Below are 14455 nucleotides of genomic sequence, written 5' to 3' on the forward strand. Positions count from 1 at the left end.
CACCTGTTGATCTTCACCATTACTAGCTAAAATACTAGCAATAGTAATGATGGCTAGTGGTACTCCACCACATTTCTTTAAGATTGTCTTAGATACTGACTCCAATTCAACAGGACACTTACTTCCTTGAGGAAATATTCTTTTGCAGAAGAGTATTTTGGAGTCATCATCGGTAAGAGGTTTTATCTGATATATTATATCATCACCAGAAAAGCAACATGCTCTAGAGATACTGCCTATGCGGGTGGTAGTCATTACTCGACTACCGAGACAACTGTCGGAGAAAGCACACTTGATAAATTCCCATGCTTCTTCATCCCATATGTCATCAATTACAATGAGCTACCTGTAATTTTTTTGAGCATTAGTTTGAAAATCAACCAACATAACTAGGTCTATATATGTTTTGTCCAGAAGTCAGAACAAATTGATTAAGAGGTGGTATTGCTAGCTCAAATTGTTTTATAGAAAAGATTAATCGGTCAGAAACATATATTGTGCATAATTGGACGCTGCATATAGAACACAAAATCAGGCCTAATAACAGTGTCCATTTAATAAAACCAAAACGAAACTTACTTGGGACACGATATTCACTAACTAGCCTTACATGCTCTCCTGGGAAGAATAATGATAATCATTTTCTGCTAGGTACGTACCTCTTGTCCTGAAGAAACTTCCTCAATTCATCGAGGAGTTGTTTATGGTCCCTAGCAGCTTCGTTGATGGTTGCGTACATGTTCTTGTCAAGTTCATATAAGATCCTCTTGAAAATCTTGGTCATGTCAGGATTCCGAGACACGGAAACAAAAGCTACACTATCAAACTGCACTTTGATCTTGTCGTACACTGCTTTGGCGAGAGTTGTCTTGCCCAACCCGCCAAATCCAACAATAGACATGGTCCTTAAGTGGTCGTCGGACCTCTCATCACAGTCACACAGCTTCTTGATAAGCTCATCTCTTATACGATCAATCCCAACGAGCTCCGTGACATCTTTGTAAACCGCCTTCAGGCGAGGGTCAATGGCATCACCAGTACCCTTGGCTTGCGCGTCAATCATATACCTTTGGCGCAGGTCGCCCAACTCCTTGGCGAGCCGCCTAGCTTCTTTGATGGCATCGGAGATTTGATGAAGAGCCTTACCCTTGGTAAACAGTTTGGTGGTCTTTTTGAGGAACTTCTTGACTCTGTTCTTCATGTTGGTGGAGCCACGGTCATGGCTGTCCTCCTCCACGCGCACGATGAAAGCGTCGACAGCGTCCTCCATGTGATAGGAGAGGTCCTCACTTTGCCCGCCAAGATGAGGACCTGCTCGTCGAACTGCTCCGGCGGCTTGGCACCGATGTTGCGTAGAACAGCGTGCATCATCTCCAACTCCGTGATGAGAGACTTGACCCCTTTCTTCACGCGTTTCTCCATGTTGTACTCATCCACGAGTAGGCTCCCGAGCTTCTTGATCAAGGGGATCATGGCCCCCGATGCGACATCCATGGCTTGGATGAGGAAGGGTGTGTTTTCTTGTTGTGAAGGAGGAGTTGGTGGTGCTAATGCTAGAGCTGGAGAAAGATGGTGGTGCTAATGCTAGAGTTGAGGTTCCAGCTACAGATCGATGGTGGTGGTCAAGCGGTCCATAATTGTTGTCTTGCTGTTGGGCTATCGCTTTCTAGTGACAACTCCATCTTTGTATCCGATGCTTTGTTAAAGATAATATATTAATAAACAGTAATATGATGTGAGCCAAAGTTGTTGCACCTGCTGAGTAACTACAAAACTGACACAGAATACACTGGACCTCTTTATTATAGTCCAGCATGAGAACTTATTGACTGTATTAAAAAAATTGTTTTTAATACAATACAATCATAAGCGCTCACATACACACATATACTCAACCATATGAATGCACACACAAACACTATTATATAAGCATCTCCGAGATACTGAGACGGCACACCATTTTGAGATTGACGAATTCGTCATAAACGCCTTTGTAGTCGACGGGAACGTCTACTCTCATTAAACACACATCGCCGGAAGGCCTCAAATTAATCTAGAAAAACGCAACCACAAGTGTCAAGTGTAGGACTTGAACCCTGGTGTTTTTTTTTGAACTGACTTAAACCTTGGTGTTGGTTCCATCACAAAAAATCTAACTATCTGATCTACGCTCAGTTCGCGACAATAGGGGCATTGAGCACATCCACCTTTTCCTCCAGTTGGGCGGTGATTAGAAGGGCAGAAGCAAAGGGCCGTCGAGGTACTCTCAGCAATCTTCTTTTCCATCTCCATGTCTCAACCACTAGCTGAAAGAGCAAGACTTGGTCACAACTAATTATGCAAATTGCTCTATCCAAATGTCCAGTGAAAGTGTCCCCCCCCCTCGGGCAACATGGGAGGCTCAACCGCCGTCGTCGAGACCTCCCCCGGCAACCCACCTCCTCCTCCGCCGCTGCCAGTGGTCATCGCTGGGCAAAGCCTGTGCATGTGATGGCGGCAGCAGAGGGCATCTCCTCCCTCTCCCAGATCCGTGGGTGGCACGGGCGCCCATATCCGTGTGGTGTGCCCCCTTCCCCCCAATGGCGTGACGACTTCCGACGGCGGCGGGCTCGCGGCGGTGTGTGCGGGCGCCCGGATCCATGGGTTCTGGTCTCCTATGGCGTTGTGGCGGCTCCTGACGGCGAAGGGCTCGGGCGGCGGCAGCCTTAGGTGATGGCGTGGGCCGGGCGGCGGCGGGTGGCATCGTGCCGGTCCTCGCGGAGGAATCTGGTCCTGGGACGGCGGCCACAGTAGGCTTGGTGGCGACGTCCTTGGGGGGGGGGGTGCTCGCGGGTACTGGATGGACGGCGTCTTGACAGCATGGGCGGTGAGTTGCCGGTGGATCTCCTCCTTGCCGCATCTTCTATCCTGTTGCACCTGGTGGCTTGCAGCCTCGGCCGTCGGCCCTGTTGAGTTGGTGGGAGTTGTTACAGGTGGCTTTGGAGCGGAGGAAACTCTAGATGGCCCGATCTTCCCGATGTTGGCGATGACCACGGTTGCCGCTTTCCTTCTTGCAGGTGCCGTCGAGGGCCTCCCCTCAACCCCGATCCCAGGCCCGAGTGAAGACCCAAAATCCCATTGGATTGGGCGGCGGCGGCACAACGTGTGTCGTCTCCTGCTCGGAGGTGCCTCCTGGGGCATTCAGGTGCTCGGTTAAAGGACTTGCAAGCAGAGGAGATGGGACCAGTGATAACAGGTAGTGTTTGCGAAGGTGGAGTGGTGCGGTGGCATGGGGCAGCGGGGTCTCGGCGATGGTCACGTGTTGATGGAAGCGCGCGGGATGATGGCGATGTCTAGCATCGTGGTGGCATCTACGGCAGTTGGGCCTGGCAAGGCATATGCATTGATCCCTCCTAAAGATGGGCCGATGGAAGATGGCGGCGGCAGATTCTTCAGTGTGCGCATGCGGTGTGTGATGAGGGTCCGCTACACCGGTTGGTGCTCTTGGCTCGATCAGGCATCCTGGGGTGGCCATTGGATTAGATGGTGTGCGTGGATGCGCCAGGGCACTTCATGAGACTTGTAAGTGCAGCAATAGAGGTCGCTAGAAAAGTGCTTTGGGTTGATCCATATATCTACTTTGTCGGACCCTGGTGAATAATTCATAATGATGGATATGTACATCGCTTAATGCAGAGGCCGGGGTAATCCTCTTTTTCGAAAAAAAATTCTAAATGTCCAGTTTCTCATGAGAGACCTAGCGTTGTTCAAAGTTGTAGTCTGATCAGCCCAACCAATCGTACTACTGCCACTTATCTTTCCAAAAATCTTGAAAATAACAACTAGCATGTTAGGTGCCTAAAATAACAAAGCTTGTGCCTACAATAACAAAGCTTGCTAGCGCCTGCACAATGACAACATACATGATATGGTTATAGTTGATAGAAGAATTGGTATGCAAGCTACATAAAGTCTTTCTAATTTATAGAGTAAACTAAAATTGACAAAATGTCTGAAGCAACTTCTTTTGGTCTACAAAATAATGCACGATGACTCACCATCTACTATCTTGAAAGACTTGACTAGAAGTTATATTGGCTAATCATCCTACCTTAGTCATACGTGCTTGCTGCTTGTAGGGCGACATGAGCGTGCTCACATCTTAGCAAGTTGGATGAATTAGCTACCTACGGTCATACTCTGGATCTTCCTAATTATCCAAACAAATGTTTAAATAAATATTTTTGGCCAATAAATGAACCTGAGATCAACCTTATATTGTCCAATTATGCAAACATAGCGCATAATTACTGAAGAACCAGAGGAGGTCGATTATTGTGCCATGTAACAAAAAATTAGAACCCGAGACACCAGTCACACCAGATGTGGCCCCATGACAGATATGAAATTATATTGCACATCATCGTATACTCTAACATCTAGCGAGGACATATACCAAACGATACCCAACTTAATTAATCTAGTGAGTACACAATTTAGATACAGTAATACATGCGTCAAGCCGGTGGCAGGTTATTGTTCTTGATTCAATCGATCATAGTTAACGTCTAGTCTGCAACTAGTTGCACTTTATAGAGAGTGGTATGAAATAATTAAGCGGAGTATTTGGAATATCTATCAACCAATGGATGAAAGAGCGAGACCTTGTCACAACCAAGACGGGTTGTACTTTTTAAGGTGCAATTTGTCAGAAGAGCACTAGAGTTGTTCAAAATAGATTATCTAGTTAGGCCTAGTTTGCGATTAGCTATACTTTTAAAAGGGCAGGAGTAACAGCTAAGCAAAAACTTTGCGCTATCTCATCACAAACAAGACGAGGTGTAGTTTTTAAAGTGCAATTTTTTGGAAGAGGCCTAGAGTTGTCCAAAATTGCATTTTTCTAGTTAGCCTGACTTGGACGCACTGCTACCAATTTCCCAACACCCCCAGCCTGTTCAAAGTTTTCATCAGCTAGGGACGATAGTACACATTTCAGTTCATTATTGTGTTCAGTTAGAAATATCCAACGGTTGTGTTAGCTTAGATTTTGCAATAATAGTCACTTTCGTTATGTCAAACCATTGTTCTGTTATTGGTTATGTATGGCAGAATCTTCATTCATTATGCTTACAAATCAGAATGTTAGATTACTTAGCTATTGTTATATTCTGGTTCTTCTTGAAATTATCCCGATATGCATATGTTTAAATAACTTGTTTATATAGATAAACAAATTTTAGAGCAGCCTTCTCCCATCCAATTATGCAATGATCATGAGATCGTTGTGCCTTGTAAGAAGTTAGACCGCGAGATACCAGCCACACCCTAGCATATGTCCCATGACAGATAAGTTACGAAATCATAAGTGTGTGTCATCATGTAGTTTTGACATCTAGCTAGGCGGAATAATGCTTGTTAGACCATATGGCACCCAACTTTGCCGCTCATGGTTTACATAGTAGTACACCCTAGGCTAGTCATGGTTTGTGGCAGGTTGTTGTTCTTGATTCGATCGATGTGAAATCATTGTTCTATTATTGTTTATGTTCGAAAAAACTTCATTCATTATGCTTACACGTTAGAGTGTTATATTACTTAGCTATTGTCATATTCGGGGTGTTCTTGAAATTATCCCAACATGCATATGTTTAAATAACTCGTTAATACAGATAAACAGATGTTAGAGCGGCCTGCTTCCGTCCAATTATGCAAAGATCATGAGGTCGTTGTGCCCTGTAAAAAATTAGATCGCGAGATACCAGCCACACCCTAGCATATGTCCCATCACAAGTAAGTTACGAAATCATAAGTGTATATCATGACGTAGTTTTGACATCTAACGATGCGGAGTAATGCTTGTTACACCCAAGTTTATTTGTCGCTCATGGTTTACATAGTATTACACGCTAGGCTAGTAATGGTTTGGGGCAGGTTGTCGTCTTTCATTCGATCGATCATATTAATTGTCCTGTTGTGCAATTGGCTACACTTATTTCAATAGTACTACTTAACCAAAGAGTTTGGAGTATGTTTCAACCAATGGATGAAAGAACGAAACTTCCTCGCAAGTTCGTAACTATGTACAGACTATTACTTTTGTAAAGGTGCAGTTTCTTAGAAGATGCCAATAGTTGTTCGGAATTGTATTGCCTGGTCAGCCTGATCGGCCACAGTAATGCCCATTATCTTTTCACAAATTTTGAAAACAGGAACTTGTTTGTTAGGTTCCTATACAACAAAGCTTGCTAACTGCTGCACAATTATACCGTACACATCATATAGCAAAAATGCTATACCTACATAATGTGTTTACATTCTGTACGTAAACTTCCTTTCTAACTAATCAATGAGCCCCCCCCCCCCCCCCCCGCCCCCCCTCCCCCCTGATTTCTCAGGTGGGCCCGTGTCGCACTAATCACCAGTTAAAACTGGTCACGTCTTCTACGTAGGCGAATCGCCACATAACAGTACGTGGGTGTAGCAAAGCTCCATCATATAGCCATAATTGAGAAAAGTGTATGTATGCTACACCCGAATTAGTATGATATATGAAGTACTCCTATTTTATAGAAGTAACTAAAGTTAACAGATTATTATGGTAAAAATAAGTCTCCAATTAGCTAATTGCTGATAGAGCAACCTGTTTTGGTATAGAAAGTGATGCAAGATGAATCTGCATTTACTAGTTTGAAAGACTTGACTAGAAGTTATATATTGCCCAACCTTCCTATCTTAGTAGTGCTTTTTGCAATAATACTATTTTCTTATATTAAATAATTGTTCTATTGTTGGTTAATGTAGAAATATGCTCATCATCGTGCTCACATCTTTGCGTGGTCGATGAATTAGCTAGCTACAGTCATACTCTGAATCTTCCGAAATTATGCCAACATACAAATGTTTAAATAGACACTCTTTTGCAAATGGATCAGCCTGTTATTAACATTATCTTGTCCAATTATGCAAATACATCACATAATTACCAAAGAACCAGAAGAGGTCGATTATTGTGCCATGTAAAAAAAATGGAACCCGAGACACCAGCCAGACCAGTTGTGCCCCACGAAAGACATGCAATTATACTGCACGCCATCCTATACTTTGACATCTAGCAAGGACTGATGCCATACGGCACCCAACTTAACTAATCATACACTGTTTACATACAGTAATAATATGCGCGTCAGGCCGGTGCAGGCTAGTTTTGTCTCCAATTGGCGGCACTTTTTAAACAATGGGCTACCTCTCAAACAATGAATGAAAGAGCAAGACCTCATCACAACCAAGACGAGTTGTAGTTTTTAAAGTGCAATTTCTAGGAAGAGGCCTAGAGTTGTTCAAAATTGCATTGTCTTGTTAGCCTATTCAAAGTATTCATCAGCTAGGGACGGTATGGGTGTGTGTTTTTTCTGGAGAAATTTCTTATGGGTGTGTGTTTGTTCAAAATTGCATTGTCTTGTTAGCCTATTCAATTCCTCGTACTGTAGCTGGGTGAAATTGAAAATGTAACTTCCGACTCTTTTTTCTAGACAAACAACTTCGGACTGTTTGGTGGCAACGTGAATAATTTGGCTCTGGCCACTTCATGCATGCAGGTCAAAATCTCCCCAACTTCATTTGGCACCTTAAGCGCTTGTTATAGTGCTTTATGTAAACCGGCCCATGTAGGTCATTTTTTCCACCGGTTTTTTGCAACCTTCCTATGATTGTTTGATGGTATTTCTGGGCAATTTTTCTTCAGTTTTTTCCCAGAACCTGTTTTCTCCTATTTTTTATATATTTTCCGTCTTTAGTTTTTCATTTTCTACTTTCTCTCTCTTGTCATATTTACTTTTTATCAAATTCATGTGTTTTCTAAAATTTGCATCTTTTCAAGTTTTTTGTGAACTTCTTTAAAACCCATGAACTACTTCTCAAATTCATGAACATTTTACATTATGATTTTTTTCAAATCTTTGTTCTTGTTTTCAAATTCATGAACATTTTTTCACTTCTGCAAAAAAATTCAAATAATGAACTTTCCAAGTCTTAGACTTTTATCAAAATTTTGATTTTTTTTCAAATTTCATGAACCTTTTTTTTAAATTGAATTTTTTGTGAAATTTCTCATTTTTTTGAAAAACTTGACGGGCAACTATTTGTGGCCAGGCTTTTGCTTGAAGGTCCACCAGTTAACCGGTTTAAAATAAAATGCAGCTGGGTTGGCCAATGTACTTCCGCGCGTGAGCGTCAGTTATCTCGACTGGCCCCAAAGGCAGAGATATCCTATACAGCGCCTGTGGCACCAGCAACCCAGATGGCGCACACACGCTATGTGCCAGCCCAGCTACCCCAGCTCGCTCACTCGCTTGCCCAGTCCTAGCTCCCTTTCCTGGTTCGATAGGTCGATTGGTTCACTTGACCGATTTACCAGTGACAACAAACATTTTCAAAAAAGCTTGAAAAAAATTATAATATGAAAATAACTGAAAATATGTTCGTGATTTCAAAAAAATCATGAAATTGACAAAAAGATTGTGGCATACAAAAAAGGATCATGAAATTTGGAAAACAAATCAAGAATTTTAGAAAAGTTCATGCGTTTGAATAAAAGCACACACATTTGGAAAAATTTCATGGACTTGTAAAAAAATCAGACATTTGAAAAAGCTCGTGCAATTGAAACGGCTTCATGGGTTTGAAAAATAATACTAATTTGAAAATATTCATGGATTTGAAAAACAAAACTTCATGGATTTGAATAAAAGTTCACGCATTGCGAAATTTTGACGGATTTGAAAAAAAAAATCTCGGATATTCACAACTTGGTGGCATGCAAAAAAAATGTTCACCAATTTTGAAAAAAGTTCACAGATTTAAAAAGTTTGTGAATTTGAAAAAAGAAATCAATGGATTAGCGAAAAAATGTCAAAATTTGTAAAAGTTTCATATTTTTGAGGGGAACAATAGTGGAAAAAATAAAGAGAAAAAACTAATACGAAAAAAGTGAAATAAATGAAATAAAAAAACAGTTCCAACACGAGGATTTCTGAAGTTACTGTCTCAAATGTAATTTCCATTTCTAGAAACGAAAAAAGGAGGTGACAAAGCATAATTACTGATACGTTTCGATCAGATTGCATACATAAAGGTGACACGCATAAAAGAAGTTTTACAGGGATGTAATTCATGAGCTCCTACATCTAAGCAATTTCAGGAGAAACAACTATCTGTTTAGACAGCAGAGAGAAGAGGGGTGGAACTTGCTGACCTTCGTGAATTCCATCCCTCCTTAGTGGTTATCTGTGCACACCTGAGCTTGGTGATATCTCGCGGTCGCGATGAAGGTCATCATTCAGTGGTTATTTCTATCTCTCAATTCATGTTTAAGAAGGGAATACGTTTTTCTAAAGAAAATGGAATTGCAACACCACATCATTCATATATTTCACGTTCTTTCATCCAGGTCCAGTACGGACATTGCTTTCTGCTTCGGTGCTTCATCAAAAGAAATAAAAAGAAGGTGAGCATCACATTCAACTCAGGAATTCCTTCATGTTGGAAGGCAAGGTGGATAAGAATTCGGATAGCAGAGCAGACTTGGCGGACATGTCCAACTCAAACATGTTTTTCATCAATATGAAGGCTCTATGCTCTCGAACATCAACTTGAGGTAATTGTGTCTGGCTGGCAGAAGCAACAACACGTATGCCCATGAGCACCAGAAAACGACATACCCAAGCCTCTATTTCCGGGGATGATTTTGCCTTCATGTTTAGCCACTTGGATGAAAGTTACTTATGGGCATTTGGTTTCTTGACGCGTGTATTTCTTTGGGATGTGGTGGGGTAGAAACCCAAGTGTGGCCGTGTGTTTTCTTTGTAAATTTTTTGAACGTGATTGCTTCCTTAACGTGTGCCTCTAGCCGTTCCAGGTCTGTCTGCTCCATGTGATGTGTTCGTTCCTGATCTTGCTTTCCTCTCTTGCACTGTTGTACCATGCAGATTTTAGAATTTTGCTTTCCTTTCCCTACGCCGTTCTAGCATGCAATAGGTCAGCATGTGGCACAGAGACTATAGCTACGTGTTTGCATTGTAGGAGCACCACGTACGGCGGGAAGAAATGAACAGAGCGGCGGTCATCGGTGTGCACTTACGTCTAGACGAGGTACGTAGTCACTTCAGGTGCTGCATGCATGCAGCCGAATTGAGCAATGCCGCGTGGGTGGATGACCGACCAATTGGAACTGATTGAAGCAGTGACCAGGAGATTCGCACTTGAGTCCAGAGGAAAAACGACAAGAGACATGGGCGCAATCATGCAGCGGAATCGTGTCACGTCCCCTGCTACTACTCAAGGCCCACCAGAGGAGCAGGACGGCCTGGCACGGTCCAAGAGGAAGAAGAGGCCCAACCGGCTTTTCGATCCAGAGACCTGGGAGATGTAGGTTAAGTAGCTGTGTGTGCGTGGTGAGAGGCACGTCGGAGTACTGGATGTAACCCTATCCCCATTCCCCTCTTCCCCTCGAACTGCGCCTCCTCTCTGAATCCCTCCTCCTTCCCCAAATACTACTTGTATCTCCATGGATCTGATGAATTGAGTAGAGAGGGCATAACATATGGTATCAGATTTGCCAGAGTATCTCCAGTGACCCACCTTCTCCACTCGTCAGCAGAGGCAAGCGGTGGCGATGGAGCAGCGCGTGGATGAGTTGGCGGCGGTGCTCAAGCTCATCCAGGAGCAGAACGCCTCCATCCAGAAGGCGCTCGCGGCTTCCACGGCCCTTTTCGAGGAGATCAAGCCGGCCGTCGTCGATCTAGCGGTGTGGAGACCAACCTTGGATCAGGCGGTGGCTGATCTGAGGACGGATCTGGGCGGAGTTCGGCGCGACCTCGACCACGTCATCCGCAACCCGATCCTGTCCCTGAAGCCGACGGATCTGTCGCCGTTGGTGACGGAGCCACCACCGCACGGCACCTTCGTAGCCGCGGCGACCAACCACAGGCCCGATGGCCGCCACGATGACACAACTTTCCGGGGGGCGCGAGCGGGGGGTAGTTACTACCCTTGTTCCACCTCCGGTCACGGGTACGTCCGCGGTCCATGAATCTCGCTCGCGTTCACTTGTTCGTTCGCCAGAGCCGCATCAATTTTCCTCTGGGTTAACCCATTTCTGCCAGCCTTCTCGTTCGGGCAGTCCGGGGCGTGTGCGTTCTTCCCTTCCGCCACGACCTAAGATGGATTTCCCTCTGTTTTTGGGGGAGCGGCCGCGCAGTTGGAAACGCAATTGTGAGTCATACTTTAGAGTTTTCCATCTTGATCCGGAGTTGTGGGTGGATACGGCAGCAATGCATTTTGCAGGACCTGCCATGATTTGGTTAGAGAATGGGGGGTTTGATCTTAGTCATATGGAGTGGGAGAAGTGTTGGAAATATGCCCTAGAGGCAATAATAAATTGATTATTATTATATTTCCTTGTTCATGATAATCGTTTATTATCCATGCTATAATTGTATTGATAGGAAACTCAGATACATGTGTGGATACATAGACAACACCATGTCCCTAGTAAGCCTCTAGTTGACTAGCTCGTTGATCAATAGATGGTTACGGTTTCCTGACCATGGACATTGGATGTCGTTGATAACGGGATCACATCATTAGGAGAATCATGTGATGGACAAGACCCAATCCTAAGCCTAGAACAAAGATCGTATAGTTCATATGCTAAAGCTTTTCTAATGTCAAGTATCATTTCCTTAGACCATGAGATTGTGCGACTCCTGGATACCGTAGGAATGCTTTGGGTGTACCAAACGTCACAACGTAACTGGGTGGCTATAAAGTTACACTACGGGTATCTCCGGAAGTGTCTGTTGGGTTGGCATGAATCGAGACTGGGATTTGTCACTCCGTGTGACGGAGAGGTATCTCTAGGCCCACTCGGTAGGACATCATCATATGCGCAATGTGACCAAGGAGTTGATCACGGGATGATGTGTTATGGAACGAGTAAAGAGACTTGCCGGTAACGAGATTGAACAAGGTATCGGATACCGACGATCGAATCTCGGGCAAGTGCAATACCGCTAGACAAAGGGAATTGAATACGGGATTGATTAAATCCTCGACATCGTGGTTCATCCGATGAGATCATCGTGGAACATGTGGGAGCCAACATGGGTATCCAGATCCCGCTGTTGGTTATTGGCTGGAGAGGTGTCTCGGTCATGTCTACATGGTTCCCGAACCCGTAGGGTCTACACACTTAAGGTTCGGTGACGCTAGGGTTATAGGGAATAGGTGTACGTGGTTACCGAATGTTGTTCGGAGTCCCGGATGAGATCCCGGACGTCACGAGGAGTTCCGGAATTGTCCGGAGGTAAAGATTTATATATAGGAAGTATGGTTTTGGCCACCGGAAGTGTTCCGGGCATCACCGGTAGTGTACCGGGACCACCGGAGGGGTCCCGGGGTCCACCGGGAGGGGCCACCAGCCCCGGAGGCCTACATGGGCCAATAGTGGGAAGGGACCAGCCCCTAGGTGGGCTAGGGTGCCTCCCACCAAGGCCCAAGGTGCCTCCAAGAGGGGAAGGGGGCAAACCCTAGGGCAGATGGGCCCTAAGGCCCACCCCAGGTGCGCCTTCCCCTCTCCCCCTTGTGGCCGCCACCCTAGATGGGATCTGGGGCTGCCGCACCCCTTGGGGTGGGAACCCTAGAGGGGGCGCAGCCCCCTCCCCTCCCCCTATATATATTTGAGGTATGGGGGCTGCCCAACACGCGATTTGATCTCTCTCTTGGCGCAGCCCTACCTCTCTCCTCCTCGTCTCTCGTAGTGCTTGGCGAAGCCCTGCTGGAGTACCACGCTCCTCCACCACCACCATGCCGACGTGCTGCTGCTGGACGGAGTCTTCCCCAACCTCTCCTTCTCCCCTTGCTGGATCAAGGCGTGGGAGACATCACCGGGTTGCATATGTGTTGAACACGGAGGTGCCGTCCATTCGGCACTAGGATCATCGGTGATTTGGATCACGGCGAGTACGACTCCATCAACCCCGTTCACTTGAACGCTTCCGCTTAGCGATCTATAAGGGTATGTAGATGCACTCTCCTTCCCTCGTTGCTAGATTACTCCATAGATTGATCTTGGTGTTGCGTAGAAATTTTTTGAATTTCTGCTACGATCCCCAACAGTGGCATCATGAGCTAGGTCTATGCGTAGTTTCTATGCACGAGTAGAACACAAAGTAGTTGTGGGCGTCGATTTTGTCAATTTACTTGCCGTTACTAGTCTTATCTTGATTCGACGGCATTGTGGGATGAAGCGGCCTGGACCAACCTTACACGTACGCTTACGTGAGACCGGTTCCACCGACAGACATGCACTAGTTGCATAAGGTGGCTGGCGGGTGTCTGTCTCTCCCACTTTAGTCGGATCGGATTCGATGAACAGGGTCCTTATGAAGGGTAAATATAAATTGGCAATTCACGTTGTGGTTTTGGCGTAGGTAAGAAACGTTCTTGCTAGCAACCTATAGCAGCCACATAAAAACTTGCAACAACAATTAGAGGACGTCTAACTTGTTTTTGCAGCAAGTGTTTTGTGATGTGATATGGCCAAAGGACATGATGAGTGATATATGTGATGTATGAGATGATCATGTTCTTGTAATAGGAATCACGACTTGCATGTCGATGAATGTGACAACCGGCAGGAGCCATAGGAGTTGTCTTAATTTATTTATGACCTGTGTGTCAACATAAACGTCATGTAATTACTTTACTTTATTGCTAACCGTTAGCTGTAGTAGTAGAAGTAATAGTTGGCGAGACAACTTCATGAAGACACGATGATGGAGATCATGGTGTCATGCCGGTGACGATGATGATCATGGAGTCTCGAAGATGGAGATCAAAAGGAGCAAAGTGATGATGGCCATATCATGTCACTATTTGATTGCATGTGATGTTTATCATGTTTTTACATCTTATTTCCTTAGAACGATGGTAGCTTAAATAAGATGATCCCCCACTAAAATTTCAAGAAAAGTGTTCTCCCTAACTGTGCACCGTTGCGAAGGTTCGTCGTTTCGAAGCACCACGTGATGATCGGGTGTGATAGATTCTTACGTTCGAATACAACGGGTGTTGACGAGCCTAGAATGTACAGACATGGCCTCGGAACACATGCGAAACACTTAAGTTAACTTGACGAGCCTAGCATGTACAAACATGGCCTTGGAACACGGAGGACCGAAAGGTCAAACATGAGCCGTATAGAAGATGCGATCAACATGAGATGTTCACCGATGATGACTAGTCCGTCTCACGTGATGATCGGACACGGCCTAGTCGATTCGGATCATGTATCACTTAGATGACTAGAGGGATGTCTATCTGAGTGGGAGTTCATGAAATAATCAGATGAACTCAATTATCATGAACATAGTCAAAATGAATTTGCAAATTATGTCGTAGCTCACGCTTTAGTTCTACT

At 44.7% G+C, this 14455-nt stretch overlaps 1 pseudogene across 1 annotated transcript; it reads right to left on the reverse strand.

The window, feature by feature from the left end:
* Positions 1-214: 214 nt before the first annotated feature.
* Positions 215-1608, reverse strand: LOC125542110 (disease resistance protein RGA5-like; annotated as a pseudogene). The gene is made up of 2 exons (XR_015615820.1): positions 660-1608; positions 215-346 (listed from the first exon to the last, which is right to left on the reverse strand). The product of XR_015615820.1 is annotated as a disease resistance protein RGA5-like (transcript).
* Between the last annotated feature and the right edge of the window lie 12847 nt (positions 1609-14455).

This window comes from Triticum urartu, chromosome 1A, assembly GCF_056163025.1.
Source record: "Triticum urartu cultivar PI428250 chromosome 1A, HENAU_Tu73, whole genome shotgun sequence".
NCBI classification, from domain to species: Eukaryota; Viridiplantae; Streptophyta; class Magnoliopsida; order Poales; family Poaceae; genus Triticum; species Triticum urartu.